Source organism: Corvus moneduloides, chromosome 6 (assembly GCF_009650955.1).
Source record: "Corvus moneduloides isolate bCorMon1 chromosome 6, bCorMon1.pri, whole genome shotgun sequence".
Lineage (NCBI taxonomy): Eukaryota > Metazoa > Chordata > Aves > Passeriformes > Corvidae > Corvus > Corvus moneduloides.
The window spans coordinates 15,080,804-15,095,997 of record NC_045481.1 but is presented as its reverse complement, the minus strand read 5'-3'; positions in this window follow the sequence as shown (position 1 = coordinate 15,095,997).

The following is a 15,194-nucleotide window of genomic DNA, read 5'->3' as shown; positions in this document are numbered from 1 at the left end:
AAATGAAGTAAATGAAATCTAATCTGTATCCATCTCCAGCATTATATCCAATGTGGCACCTGTTTTCTTTTTCCTCATCTTTGTAACAGTTTCATCCAATCATGCAAGCCATCCTGAAATTTTCTGAGACTCTGTTTCAATATTTGATATCAGAATATGTTGCATATGAACTTGCAGCTCTCTTTTTATGCAGGCAGTAGGCTTATGTAGGCACTGTTCTGATATTCTGAAAGACAGGAATCCTCCCATTTGGTTCTCTTGGTCTGGAATATTAGTCTTATTACTTTGAACCCCAAGTTACTCTGGAGTTTTTAAAGTATTATTATTATTGTTATTATTATTAATATTAACATACCTTAATAATACTGTTTCATTTTTTAGTAAATTGACAACATTAAAGAGTCATACAGTGTGAATTCCCGTGAAAACAGGCTGGCCATAGTCCAAAAAGAATTAATTATTTAAGTTAGAAGAACTGTGTTCTTGCTTCTCCAGTAGAGAAACACTTTCATCTTTTTAAAATACTTAGCTAATTTCCCTAAAAGCCATTTTAAAACACAGTGGGTTGTTGCTGTTCTGATGATGCCTTCTGGAGAGCAGAGAGCACAGAGTCCCTCCAACAATAGCACTGAGTAAATGTCAGTGTGGAACCGGTGAAAGCTGTATCCCACTCTCCCCTGCCAGGCTACATTTAATTTGTGGAGCTCTGTGTTTCAAGAGGAAAGGCACTCGTGGTTACACGGAGCAGTTCAGCAGTGACCTGCTGGAACAAATGCCAGTACAGATCAAGTACAATTGTGTCAAGTGCCTGCTCCAGTGCTTCCACGTGACAATACAGCAGACCTTCACCTTTAAGTTCCTTCTTTTTTGCTTTCATGCTGTGCACTGGTCTTGCCCCCTGCCAGCCCCACACAGGGGTCTGGGCTCACTCCAAGGGGGAGTGTCTTGTTCAGACAAAAATTCCAGCTCCAATTAGGGAATGCACACGCAGTACTGTCCCCTGAGCCCCTGCAGTGAGTTCCTTCCCGTGTTTCCAGTCTATCATCAGTTTTTTCTGCAATACAGTCAAGACCTTCTGGGTCCCAAGGAGAGTTATGTTCTATCAGCTCCAAAATCTGGCTTGGAGTCTGCTTCCTTCTCTTAGGCTGTGGTTGCACAATTGCTTTAACCTGACCAAAGTACAGGATGCTGCTGCCAGAGATGTCTCATCCCCCTGCATCCCTGCCATCTCTCCAGGATGGCTGATGGTCTCTGGGAGCTGGAGCCCAGGACAAGTGGGGAGAGGCTGGGGAACAGGTCTTTTTCATCCTGGAGAAGACCAAGGGCGAGGCTGCACTTGCTGTCCTCCCCCACCTAATGGGCTATGTCAGAGAGCAGATGGAGCCAGAGGTGCCCAGTGGTAATGAGCAAGGCACAGGATGCAAGCTGCAGCAAGGGAAACACAAATGAGATCTATGAAAAGGAGTGTTCACAGGGAGCTCAAATACAAGGGCACATCACTGTGTGAGCCTGTGAAACTGCTGTCCTTGAGGACATCCAAAACCTGGCTGGACATGGCCCTGAGCAACCTGAGCTACATTCCAGGCTGGTGCTGCTGTGAGCAGGTGGTGGGATTGGATGACCTCCAGAGGTGCCTTCCAACATAAATTTTCCTACTTTTCTAACAAAAAATGACTGTGAAACCATGCTCTCAGGAGTCCCTGACTTCACTTGCACTGCAGGTTTGCATTTCATCCTGCAGGGAAACTCCTTTCTGCTTCTCATCACATGAGTCCAGAGGCTTTTCCCTGAAACACTCGGCTGCTGGGAAGGTGTCATCTCCCTTGTCCTCTGGCGTGCCCTGGCAGAGCCAGCACAAGGCAAGCAGGCCTCCCTCCTGGCTGCCCAGACACAAGCTCTGCCAGGGCACAGTACACAAAATGCACACTGAGAACAAACAAATCTGGTGGACCATCTGCCATGCTCCCAGCACACCACAGCCATGGCAGGTGGCTCACACTCCTCTGTGGTGCTGCCTGTGCTCAGACTTGCAGCACTGCACAGGACTGTGCCCTTCTCCTCAGAGACTTTGACAGTTCCCAGCACTGGCTGGATCTCAGTAGGAATCCATGTAGCTGCCTTGATTTCTCTAGGCCTGCCTGTAATTCAGGCCTGCTAATGATATGCTTTCTAATAGTCTGTGTGGTGGAGAGAAGGAAACTGGTGAACCTTGGATCAGGCAAAGTTGAATGGGCTATTTTAAAAGTTGCTATGAAAGAAATATTTGATACGGCCATTTTCTTTCACATATGTCCTTTAGGATGGTAAGTTTTCAGATATGTCCTTAGTGGGGAGCTCAAGACATTGGGATTTAACTCAATTTTCTTTCTAAGTGTGCAAGAAGCACGTGTGCAAAAAACATGACTGCAGGTGTCTCAACAGGTCTGACTCCTTGCTGTCTGCCCTCAGGACAAGATACAGCATCTCTGAAGATGAAGTTGTGTGATTGCAGTGGGGATAGCTATCACTGATTAGTGATAAAATCCTTTAGCACAGAAGAGCAGAGCTTGGAAAATGTTCCAGTACACACTAATTCATCTTGCACATATACATTTATTATTGAGTAGATTTATGTTCTTCTTTCTTGAGCCGTGAATACACAATATATGTGAGTGGGTCTGAGAACAAGTGTTGACAGTTCCCTACCATTTATGTGGACAAATCTCATTCCTCTCTGTGTCTTTTTGCAGTTGCTCCCTGTGGAGAACCATAGAGAAGAGGAAGATTCAGTGAACCTGTTGCTTCTATGCTCTAAAACTATGTGGTCTGAACATACTCAGTGTTAGATCTTTATTTTGATAGTGGTTCCTTCTTTCACCAAAGGAAGGTCCTAGGTTTCCACAGGTTTAAAATGTCTGCACACCTCTTGCCCTGAGCTGTGAGACATAAGAGATTTAAGCTCTGGAAGCTGCTCAGGGGATATCAACTTCTGTACACACCCTGTGGAAATGCTTTCTTCCTTCAAATCCCTCCTTAAAAAGCACATCACCTCTGCTCAGATACCTTTAGATCTCTCTGAAATGGCTAGGAAATTGGAGATTTACAGAAATTGGAGACACTTACAGAAATACCCAGTAGACTGAAAACTAGCTTATTATTTAGCTTGATTTTACACCCCATGAGTCTACCATCTCCTGTGTGTTTGGCTGATTGCTCCAGCATTTGCACTGTCTTCTCTTCCCCCAGAATCTCATTTTTTGGTCTCATCCACCATATGTAGTGATCATTATGCACTTGGACACCTCAGAAGTGGGATACTGCCGGTGATAAAACCTGGAACTCTTGGAAGGGCTGTCACATGCTGGGCACCTCAGTGGGACACATTAACTGCAACCTGCTGCAGTTGGGAAATGCCAGGATGAAGGTGGCTGTGCTGTACTTTTTGGTGAAAGACAGGACTGGTGGAATCCTGCTCCACTGACATTGACTTGGCATTACATTTCTCCAGAGGTAAAACTCTGAGGCCTCAGTCTCACTTCCAAACACAGATATTCATACACTTAAGAATTATGCAGCATTTTTTTCCACAAGGTGCCTTTCCCGAAGGAGAATATAAAGTTATCTGCACAGAGGGTCTTGAGATGTATTTGTCAGTGCCACATGAATTTCTGTATTTCCTAGTACTTAAACAGACAGTTGTGCAAATTCAGCATTGATTTAGCTCAGTTTTCAGCTGACGTTCATTATACCTTGCAACTACTTACACGGTGGTGATCATGGACATGTAGTAAATAGACCCAGCTGGTCTTGGCCATCACTACAAGTAACCTGGGCATACACAGAAACATCCAACACCATCTGGCCAAACAGTGCACTGATATTAAAAGACAGGAGTTACTCTGTGTCTTTTGGTGAGGAAAACTGGCTTGAAATATCTCTTACTCAGTAAAAATGCATTTTCATGCCCAGTTTCATTGCTAGTCTTGTTTTGCTTATAATGACAAGACTTGTATGATTTTGTTTTTACTTTCTACCTTCTTTATTACTTCTCAGAAAGCCACCCAGCTTTTGGGAGATGGTAGCCATGTGGGTGACTGGAGATGTCAAGCTAAATAGAGAAGCCAGGTTTTTGGGGCTATGAAGGTTTCAGTTTGTGAAAGATCTGATGCTCAGTAGCTGTTCCTAAATATGGCCATTTTTAGGAGATATTTATTCCTGCTCTAGTCCGTTATCTCCAATGAACAGGGTCTGTGTCCTGCTCTTCATATCCTTTCATCTGTTGAACAATGTTATAAACCCAGACTCTGTCATAAACATTAACCAGACTAGGGACAGATAATCATTCCTGAGGAACAGCAAATAATGTCGGTATTACCTATGTTTCTTTTTTCACAAAAGCCGAGGGACTTTCTAGTTAGGGGAAGGTCAGCTGCATGGTGAAGAGGCAAGAGCCTCTGACAGGGTGAAATACTCCTGTCAAAACTCATCTTCATCCAGATGTGTTGTGTCAGGCTGCCCAGATAAACTTCTGAAGCTTTTGCTGAATCTGCTGCATAGTTTCTTCCCAAATACTTTTTAGATGAAAAACTAAATAATTTAATTTTGACAGTTTCTGAACTGGAACAGTATTTTAGAAGCTTCTTTAAAATGTTGTCTGACTCTTACAATGCCTCCCTCAGCTCAGTAATTTGCTACTTTTCAGCTGGGATCAGAAAAATCCTGCTGATCTCTTGGAGAAACTCTCAGCTCATTTACTGAGAAAATGAAAAGTGGTTTTCTGAAAATGTTTTTCGTCCAAAGGGCAAATCTGAAATTGGTTGAACTGCTCTGGCATGGTGCTTCATTCAGGAGCAGACCTGGGGATGAGACCAGTGGGAATTAGGGAAGGGTGTGGAGGACTGTGTACAGGCACCAACCTGCCTCCAAGGGGAAAGGCTCCCATCCCACGCACCCTCAGTTCAGCAGAGCTGAGCTCTGCTTCTGGTGAATGAAACTCCTGAACGCCATGAAAGTACAAGGAATAGTTGACACAATTGATGCATATGATATTCTAGTAATCAATTGCTATGAAATATTTTTAATAGTTTTGTTCTTACAAAGCCTGTTCATGCCTTGGGTTTTTTTTCTATTATCTTCAAGTGTGTTTAAGGAGAAAAATATTGATGGATGTGAGAGAGCAGCTGGTCCCAGGTCTGAGATGGAAATCAATCACCTCAGAGGAGGCCCCTTGTCTTTTGGACTCAGGCAGTATGAGCAGAGGAGGATGATCTAGTAATGTGAAATGTGCAGTTGTTTGCTCAATAAATTAAACTCACATTTGGAAAAAAACAGTGCAGAAAGAAGTCTGTGTTTCTGGTTAGGATCAAGAAGGGAAATTTCCTGTAAAATAGAGGTGGAAGAAAACCAACAAGAAACCAGAGATAGCCCGTAAGATGATGAACTGGAACATGGAGTCTGTACTTCTAAAGCACCTAATTTAGATCCTTTGTTGCCCTTAGACATGAAACATAACAGGTTTTTATAGTTCCCGTCTCATCCCTGATAACAACCAGTTGATAGTGCTCCTGCAGCTGGTGAGTTGTGAGCAAAGAGAAAGGGAAGGACCAGTGGAACTGTAATTCATGCGGTGCTGCCTTGCCCTTGTAGTAAAAGCCTGTTGGACCCCTTGTGCCTTCTTACCTGGCAACCTTCTAACCTGTCAGCTACAAACCCCTTTCTCCTGTAGGTGCTGTTTGCTCACCCTCACTCTGTTCCCCACCAGAAGCTCAAGATGTAAGGAATAATTGTGAAGTGCAACATCCTAGTACTATTTACAAGTATTGAGTATACCACAAAGCCAACCTTTTCACCTTGAACTCCATCAGGAATTTCCATGTGTTTGTTCCAGCATGTTGTGACACCAGTGAGGGCTCCATCTGTTCTTTCCTATTTTCTCTCTGTTCTTTAATATCAGCTATTCAGATATTCCATGTTTTGACCAGACAGCACACTATTGCACTGGTATTGGGAATAGGAGCTTCTTTAGGCAAAGGTGATAGTGGAGTGAAGGACTTTGGGTCCAAATGCAGATAATTATTCCTGTGGTAGAAGGGTTACGTGGAATCACACAAAATGGGAAGCTATTTACAGGTGATCAGATAGCAACAGCAGCTACCCCTAGTCTCCCCACACAACAATCATAGAATCTCTCAAGACTTTTGTCTTGGCAGTGCCCTGTATTTATCACGAGTTTATATACAGCCAGGAATGCCATATGTTCTCAATTCTTCTCAGCTAGTGTTCCCAAATTCAGGTAATACATGATGAAAGAAATCGAGAGTGGAAAGCAGATATTTATACCTATCATTCTTCCAGAAAAATGCAGTTGTTGCTAAGCAGCTTTTCTTTTTCATCATGAAGAGGATGGGGCTCTAGGATGGATACTTCTGAGCTAGGCATAAGAAGGGAGTTAGGAGATGTGATCAGAAGGAAGATTGATTTAGCTGGTGGGTCTGAACCCAATGAGGAAGTATTAAGAAGAGCAGTGTGTGCATCTGTGTGTGTGGCTTTAGGCAGATAGGCAGTGGGTGAAAGCTGCACTCTTGCAGGAGTCTTTAGCTGCAGCAGAAACCTTAGAGAGGTGTCCCAGGGGAAGAAACTCTCTTCTCCCTTACCTGAGCTGCCCCTGCCAGATGGTCTTCCTGTGAAGGGTTAAATGGTCTCAGAGGTGGCAAAGCATCTTTATCTCTTAAACATTTCCATCTTCTCCCTGCCCCTCCTGTCCCTCCCTACCTCTCCGTCACCTTCACAGAAAAGGCTCTGATCATCATTTTCCACATTGGCACCAATTTTTTCATGCCCCCCAGACCCCCGCATTCTGACCCCAAAACAGCCAGAGGTAGTATGTCCATAAATTGGAAGCTGCAGATTTGCTTTTGACTTTCCTGTTTCTGTCTTCAGGTTTTCTGCTGTGAGACTTCCTGCATCTGTTTCATGCTACATGAATGCCTCTGTTCTGACAGGCTGAAGTCTGTGAAGTCATCTATGTACCAAAGAAATAATACCCTAGTTATCTATTAATGATGGGAATTAGTCCTTCCCAAAAATCCTGCATCTTTCTACAATTTGTGCTCAGTGATCCGTGCTTGCCCTATTACTCTTTAAAAGTTTAAAATTTTAAAAATTTAATTAAAAAATCATCTTCATGGTAGTGAAAATGCCATCTGCCTTCTTAGCTGGCTAAAGAAGAGCTTCTTTGTGTAGAGCAGACTGTCATTGGCCTAGTGAGCTGCGTCAGCTGGGCATGAATTAATTAATTGAATGAGTTAATCTGTGACACAGATAGCTAATGTGAGTTTAATGTCCCTAACTACTAAAATCTAATGGTATCCATGGCACTTTAAAAAGGACCCCATCACATTCATCTGACCTTTACTGCTTTTTGCACTGTCTTTATATTGTTTGAACAGGCTTACACAGTGAGCCCACTGTTATACATTAAACAGAGCAAATAAAGTTAGTACAGTAGCTGGAGAGCAAGCAGTGGCAACATTGCTCTTCTGGGCACAGCTGCATGCCAGCACAAGAGAGCAAAAGTAACGCTGAGCACTCCTGGGTCCCCATGGCTCTGCTGTTTCTTGCTGTCTCCTAAGGTTCATACCAGAAATGAAGGGCGATGGGATTTTCACAGAGCTTCTCTTGCAAAAGGCTGATAGGATATAGCAAATACTTTCCTTCCCCCGCTTTTCTTATTCAAAGTTCTTCAGAGGAAAGCCAACAGCAGTGGAGCTCCAGATTCAGACATATCAAATAAAGCTGTTTTCTTCATAAATCCTGACAAGTGTAGTTCTAGTTGCATGTGACAGATGCAACATTTCTTCTTGAGACATCTTTTCTAAATTGCATTTCATGCTTGAAAAATAAGCCTCTCCTTTGAAGCTGTGTCACTTTTATTCTCTTCCCCATGTCTGATTACCAGAAAAAGAGTATTTCAGTCAGTTACATTTCCAAATATAGTGAAATATTAAGATTAATTAAAATAATAATTACAAAGTTGATGCCAACTATACTCTACATGGTACTTTGAATGAACTTACTGACAGACACTAAGCTGATAACAAATAGCAAATCATGCCTATTTTATTTCCTGAGTGTTGAACAACTTCCTAGCTTGTAGTTTTAAGATTAATTAAGCCTTTAGACCAAAGGTGTCATGATGAGATGCTCTTCAATTAAGGCTAAATAGGAAGCCTCTAAGTGGTATATTGATAAATGAAGACTATTACTGCAGGCCTGGGCCCTAGGGTATATCACCGTGTCCCACAGCCGTAGGGAGGAGGAGGAGGAGAGAAGATCCAGCAGGCAGGAATTGTGCAGCAAGATTGATTCATTTAATTATTTTACAAAATCTTTTATAGACTTTTTTCTTCATAGTCTAATTGGACAAAGGATCAGCCACCCCTTGGGGGTGATTGGCTAAAATCCTAAACATCCATTGTCAAAATATTTTTCTACTGTACCATAAACAAGACTTTTCAAGGTTGCAGGTGTTTGGTTGTTTACATAACTCTGCTACCTCTTCTGTGAGAGAGAAAAGTCTCTCACGGACGTAGAAAATAGCAAGAAAATCCTTGCTAGCAGCATTTTTGTATCTACAGAAGACTATTCCTTCATTTATCTAATTATTCTTTCAAAATCTCTCTTGAACATAACCCACCCAAACACTACTATTTCACAATTAAACTACTCATTAGAGTGTTGAAGGAGTTAAGTAGGGGGAGTTATAGTTTTCCATAGTGGAATAGGAATTATCAGGCTCTGTTCTGGTAAAAAGAGATGGAAATTGTCTTATTTCGGTTGGGGTATGATGGCTCCTTCAACATGACCACTCTGGGGAAATGCTAAAAGAATGATTAACCCTGCTCCTTCCCACCAATTATGCAAGATGCTGAAGTCACCACTTTTGAGGGAATTGTGAGCCTTGATGTCACGGCACAAGAGGTGAAATATCCTAGGAAGAAAAAGCTTCCATTCTATATATGCCATTCAGCTTCAAGTAAAACTAGGGAAGAAGAACTTCTCCCTTTTGGAGTAGACCTTTAGAGGCAAAAGGGCGTTTTCCAACAAGAGTGAGTAATGTGTTGCCCATGCAGTGTTGTATGAAAAACAAGAGACCAGACTACATTTGTATTGTCAAGACATTTGTCCTCTTCTGGCTTCCAGTGTATGTAAACAAAGCAACCAATAAAAACTTGTATTCCAATGAATTTTTTCTGGGTTTTTATAGCATGTAGTTCCAAAGGGCCTTCTATTCCTCCTACATTTTCATTTCTGTGAGATAAACAACAAGAGATTTACTATGTCTATGGGATTTCACCACCCAGGCAGCCAGCCACTCAGTGCTTATGAGCACTATAATATTTACTTAGTTTGGTCTTCATTTGGGCTTTAACTGATATTTTGCCATGATCCTGGGTAATTTTATAATGAAATTCTTTGTTCATGAGACCTTTGAGATACAGTGGAAAATGAAGCTAAAAGAAGCAAAAGAGGAATCATTAGGAAATATTCAATGAACCTCTGTTTAGCTAGGTTTGTTTTAGTGTTTTCTTGACCACAGAAATCTTATTTCTGCAATGGCATATTTACCCTGTAACCAGATGGCTGGATTCACCAAGTAGTACTCATAATTACTGGTGCTCTGAAAGTTTTACTAGCTAATAATATTTCTGGTGAAAGGAATGGAAAATTATTTTCTTTAAGTCTGCAGTTTTAGGAATGCAAGTTTTCTAAATTGTTTTTCCTAGTTGTTTCTGTAATTTTGCTGAGGCCCTTGCATGAGTTTCAGATCGGTTCCAGATCAGACTGTCTCATTTTTGGAAACCTGTAGAAACTAATAAACCCTCTTTTTTCTTGGTACAACTGAGAATTCTTCCCCTGAACCCTTACAACATGTGGTTCAGTGGCTGAGTCAGAGAGCTGGCTCATGTTTAGCTTTTATCTAATTTACTTTCCTTCTGTAATAGCACAGGGAGTGCAAGATATAGGGACATAGATGGAAAAGTGACAGGCATTCAGAATTTTATTTAAGATAGTTGGTTGGGTTTATTTTAGTTTGGAATTGTTGATATCATCCAACTAATTTAAGAGAGGACTTTCACACAACCTACTCTCCCACCTACAACCCTTACAGGCTACCAAAAATTCTCATGCCTGCAAGATGGGAAATTAAATTTTTTGAAATTGATGGTGTCAGAGAGAAGGAATCCTGATACTGCTTTCTCGCTTTCACATCCATATGCACATGTGGGCCTCAGCAGGGAAATCTGCATCTCAAAGCTGACCTAAAGCCATCTGCTCTTTTGGGGAGGGACCTGGTTCTTCCATCTGAACTGCTCCACCAGGGTCAGCTCGACCACTTTCTGGACTTCTGCAAGACTTTTACAGCACTTCAGATACTGATGTTTTTTGGTCTTAACGTGAATGTCCAGGGTTGAAGAGTGTCCCTCAGAGAACAGTATAGATAGTGCTCAGTTTTGGGCACTTCATTCTCAAATAAGAGTTGAACAAAGAGTGGTGTAAATGCACTGTACATGAGTGAGTGCCACAGACCCTGCAGAGATTTGGAAGCAACAGCTGTATTCCTAAATTAGACAGAAGTTGTGGTTTTCTGTTTCCTTTTTCAGTGCCATATTTGAATGCTAAAATCAATCCTACCTGCAGTACAGACAATCAATACAGCTGGCTACAGCTCCCACTGACATCCACATAGCATGCAGGCATGCAAAATTTTGATGTAAATCTGATGTACTTGCCCAAAGACTCACAGATCTACAAATGAGGACTAACAAGTTTCATGGAAAACATTAACAAAGCTAGCAAGAATTACAGTCTTAAAAGACTAAAAACCTGATGTGCCCCTTTAATACTGCCTATGCTGGCACATCTTCAAAGAAATATAACTGGCAAGAATATGCGCATGATGTGCATATAATAGATATTGGCTAAGCCAGCCATTTTCCCAAGGGCTCGTGAGAAATTCTTTCCTTGAATTCTCAGTCATCAAGGAGCTCCAGATTTTCTGGAAATAATGCATACGAAGGAGGGTAGCAGTACCCGGTTCTCCAACCAAGGAAGACAAGTGCATTGGCCTTCTCCACAATCTTGTGGAATTCCTTTAGTGTACATGGACCTGAGATCCCCAGATGCATTTCCTTCCTTGCAAGGCAGTTGCAAAAGTAATACCTTAGTAAACTGGAAGGTAGGTACTTCAGCCCTACAGAAAAAGAGGGGCTTGAAGAGACCTAGAGCAGAAAAAGAATCCAGCATAACAAGATGTTGTTGGACATTTTTAATATATGATTTTATGTTAGCCACGGGCAAATTATGGTGGCTGTCTTTCAGACTTTTTCTGATTTGGTGGCTATTTATGGTTTTTATTTCAATAGGTGCATTTCAGACAAAACAAGAGAGTTAACAGTAACTTTGAAGTGCATTATGTTACTTTTCAAATATGACAGCTTGCTGCTTACAACATTCCCTATTGCTTCTCAAAAGCCTTAATTTTGCTGGATGTCAGGTCATACTGTTTGGAAATACAAAACAAAAGCACTTCTCAGATAATCTCCATCCCCACTTAGGGCTGACTGTGGGGCAGTGCCAGGTCAGGCTCCCTGACTTCAACAACAGCATTGCTGTCTCTAAGCACTTCAGAAGTGCTTTTTTTCTGAGGTAGGGCCTAGGCACCAAAAGCAGCAGAGACAGATGACTAATGAAGGCACAGAGTGACCTGTCTGTTAAAATCTGTGCAAAATGGAGGTCAAACATTGCAAAGTTAATGTGGTCTAGTTTTACCCCTCATTGTGCATCTTGTATGCCCAATATTCCAGTATGGTAGGGGTAGATGTTACTTTTTTTGTTAACAAGGGAAGTCATCAAGGATCAAAATGTATGTCTTTGAAATTTTTACTAGTTACCTGTAGGTGCTGTGTTGGTGGAGGATGAGGTGAGGCTAGTTATCCCTAATAACACTGGGCCACAACATATATGGCAGTCCACTCCATGTGCTCTCCCTTGGGTCAGTATGTCTTAAGTGTGAGGGGCACAGGTATGTTGAAGTGTGGCCAAGCGTTCCTTGTCCTCTTCAGAGAGATTTTACTCTCCCACCTCTCTTCTTTCCATGTTGCTCCTGAAAACATGAAGGCTTGGCTGTCTGCTGCAGTTATCTTGGCTCAGGGTGATATGTTTTCCTCTTGGTAAATTTCAGTTTCAGCCAGAGCTGATTCAGGGTATCTACAGCTGGGTCAATGTGTTGCCTTTGGTTTTATGGCAGACTTTCTGAACATCTGTAAAGCTTTTACTTTTTCTCTTAAATCATCATGTTCTTGCTATACTCCCCCTAGCTCCACCATGGAGCTGAAATAACTGAGAAAATCAGGTCAACACTCCTGTTCTCTTCCAACTCTTTAAGCTCCTTTCCAAAATCCATCTAAGTTTCCAACAAAGTCTTTGAACTTAACTGCTATTTGAGAAATCACTGGTTCACCTTTTAAAACTTTTTTTTTTAATTGCTCTTATTTGAAGTTGTAGGGAAGTTACAAAAGCATAGCTGGGAACTATCCTCTCAGCTGAAATAAGTTTTCCACCCTCAAATAACTGCATTTAACCCATTAGGCACCAAGTGAACTTGCACTATTTTCTATAAGAAAATCTCACAATTCTGATAACAAGATAATTAAGAATTTTTACAAAGGTTTCTATTTCAGTTGTTTAGTATTTACTACTAAACAATAAAACTGGGGTTATTCCTGGGTTTCATTTTCCAGAATTGGGCAGAAGGGGAGGGAAGAAATGGGGCAATATGAAGAGTTTCCTATTTACTTTCATTCTTGCCTTCCCACTAACGTGTCTCAAGTAGTGCACAGTTAACTGCTCTCCTAAATCTCACCACTCCCAAAGCAGGGGAGCAATGACTGAGCAAGCTATATTAGTAGCTGTGGATGAAGAGACTTGTAGCTTGGCAGCCCTGTACAAAGCTAAAATCCTTGGCTTGTCTCCAACAACAGACGTTTGCCCCTTCAAGCAATGCTGAAACAATTGATTTTATTTTCCTGAGAGAGAAAATGAGTTAGAGAGGTATAGCTGACTCAGATTTTCCAGGGAGCATTGCTAGTTTTCTTTCTTTAAAATCTGGACATGGGGGATATAAGGGGATGATTATAGAGAAAATATTTGGCACTAAGCAAGTCTTTAGGTCTGTGTGAATAGGTTGGCCAGAGGTTGGGGTTTTCTCCCCACAGGACTGTGGAAAGGTGTGTGCTTGCTCACATGAAAGGCTTTATTATCTCTCACTGCAAAAATGCACACTATGGTTTTCTCTCCACCACATGACCTGCCAGGGCTCTCCCAAACCAAACCACATTGCAGAAGCATTTGGCAGCTCTGACCCAGCCCAGCCAGAAGCTAAATCCCTCTAGCAGTGTCAGGGAGCCCCAGGCCCCCTCACTGGACTCTCTGATTCCAGCTCCTCCTAAGGAAGACAGCAGAGCTGAGGCTGGAAACCCAGGCAGGAAGCAGTGTCCTGAGCTGTCCTGAGGCTCAGCTCAGGCCGTGTTGGAGAAGTGCCCTCCAGCTATTGATGCTGACAGGACCCTGTGAAGGGAGCCCCACAGTTCATTAGCACCATCAGTGTGTTCTACCCATCCATTAAATCGTGTTACCCATTGTAAACCCCAGCTGAGGACTGGGTTCTGTATATCTGGTGTTTGTGCAGAGGTGCTGGCAGAGGGGGATGCAGGGCAGCCTCTGTGAGGAGAGGTCGGGGCTGTCCTGTGCTGGACATGGCCAGTTCCAGCCTGTTCCAGAGGGCTCCAACAGACCCACCACACAACACAGCTGAGCCCCTTAGCCAAGACGGTGGCGCCTCTGGAGAATGCATTTGAGAAAAGAGAAAACACATCTTGTAGCAGCTGTGAGAGGTAGGACTAAAAAAACTAGTGAGAGAAGCAGCCCCACAGACATTTAGATCAGTGCAGAAGAAGGGGCAGGAGGTGCTCCAGACACTGGAGTAGAGATTCCCCTGAAGCCCCTGGAGAAACCCCTGGTGAGGCAGCTGTGCCCCTGCAGCCCATGGAGGACTGTGGAGTGGCAAAACCCTACACTGCTTGATGACCCCATTCCAGAGCAAGGAGATGCGGCCTAGAAAGAAGTTGCAGCTTGTGGAAAGCTTGCCCTGGAGCAGGGTCCTGGCAGGACTTGCAATCCCGTGGAGGGAAACCCCCCCTGGAGCAGGGTCCTGGCAGGACTTGCAATCCCATGGAGGGAAGCCCACCCTGGAGCAGTCTGTTTCTGGTAGTTTGGATCCTGCAGGAAAGACCCATGCCAGAGCAATTCCTGAAGGACTGTCAGCTGTCATGATGCTGGAGCAAAGGAAGATTGGAAATAGGAAGGAGTGGTGGAGATGAAGATTATAAACTGACCTCAACTCCCATGCACCTGCGTCCCCTTTCCTGCACCACTCAGAGAGAGGAAGTAAAGGAGTTAGGAGTGAAATTGAGCCTGGGAAGAAGGAAGGGCTTGGGGGGAAGGTATTTTCAACTATGTTTTTATTTGCTACTATCCTACTCTATTTTTAATTGCCAATTAATTAAATTAACCTGCTGCAGCATGGCTTTCCCTTCACGTGGTGCTGTTGGTAATGCTGGCTTTTGCCTACTCAGCACTCAGGAAGGTGCCCAAGTCACCTTTCTGCACCCTGAACATCAGCTTAATGAAGAGAATTCCTCTTGGAGGCACTCAGCAGCCTGAGCTTGCTGAAGTGAGTGGAGGTCAATGTGATCATCTGGCATGTGGACAACAGAGACATGACCTCCAGCTGCTGTCACCACTTTCTGGAACCAGAGGATGGGTTTTGCCATATCCAGTTCTCCTACGGATCCCATGCTTTACTGTGCATGCACAAGACCATTAAAGATGATAATTTGTGCAATAATGTGCAGCTTTCACTGACACAAAAGCTAAATTCTTGCCGTGACAGAAATGTTGGGCCCCTTATTCTGGAGCAAATAGTGAGAAATGCAGAAGGGAGCAAGGTTTGAAGCCGGTAGAAAGCAATTGTCATGCTGGAAGGAAAAGGATTATTATTTACCAAGGAGCATCCACCATCTAGGAGAGGAAAGGTTTAATAGCTCTGTATCTCTGTTTCCCTTCCCCTGGAGGGACTTCAAAATTGAAGGAGA